Raw genomic sequence first — 952 nt, 5'->3', positions numbered from 1 at the left:
GGAGGCCTACAACTTGTACTAGCATTTGTAGAATTCGCTAATACCTAGTTATATCCACACTTTTTCTGTTTCTCACAATGCGACAGTCTGCTGATTGACAAACGGTTCATAACTCCGACAAGTTATATGTTAAACGTGTACATTCATTTTGGACCGCCATATTGTCAACCGTGTAAAACATGTAATTAATAGAATGTTAAACGAGTACATTAATTTTAGACGGCAATATTGTCAATTGTGTAAAACATGTAACTAATAGAAAGGTCTCATGTAAAATAAATATACGTGATTTTTTTAATAGAAAGTTGTTGAGAACTGCTGATTTGATGATATTACCATCAAATTTCAAAACCAATAAGTTACTCACAACAGTCTCAGAAACCGTCTGCTACAAAAAATGCTTTTTGAAAAACATATTAATAAAAGTAGGGCGAGATACATATTTTAACATAATATACGAGTATACTATGTAAACTTAGATGTTGATAAATTAGTCATCAGTAAATAACTATACTAAAATAGTCAAATGAAGATTTAGTCATTCTGTAATTTTCCCCCATAACAAGAATTGTACACTATATTGTATAAGTCAAATGAAAAAATTACAATTTTTACAAAAACTGATTTTGCTACAGTTCCTATAACCCCATATCATTTGCAAAAAAATATATATTTTGCTAACCACAGCCTTTATTATGTCAAGATGTACTGCTTTAAAATTAAGTTTGACTCAATTATTTCCGAAGATAAGACTTCTTGCATTTAATACTAAATTGTAATTAAAATTCCTAATGAACCAATCTAATGTACTACGCCACTGGTGTATAGGACTAACGTCAAATATTTGTTCCCCGCCCCATCCCGCAGAGCTCCATGTCCACGACTTTGCGTATCAAAACAAACTCAATGCTGTTAGATAGCCTATGCCGTATCTAGTACTAGAAGATCGATG

This window comes from Anoplophora glabripennis, unplaced genomic scaffold, assembly GCF_000390285.2.
Source record: "Anoplophora glabripennis isolate ALB-LARVAE unplaced genomic scaffold, Agla_2.0 scaffold1172, whole genome shotgun sequence".
NCBI lineage: Eukaryota > Metazoa > Arthropoda > Insecta > Coleoptera > Cerambycidae > Anoplophora > Anoplophora glabripennis.
Note: the sequence above shows the minus strand (reverse complement) of the source record.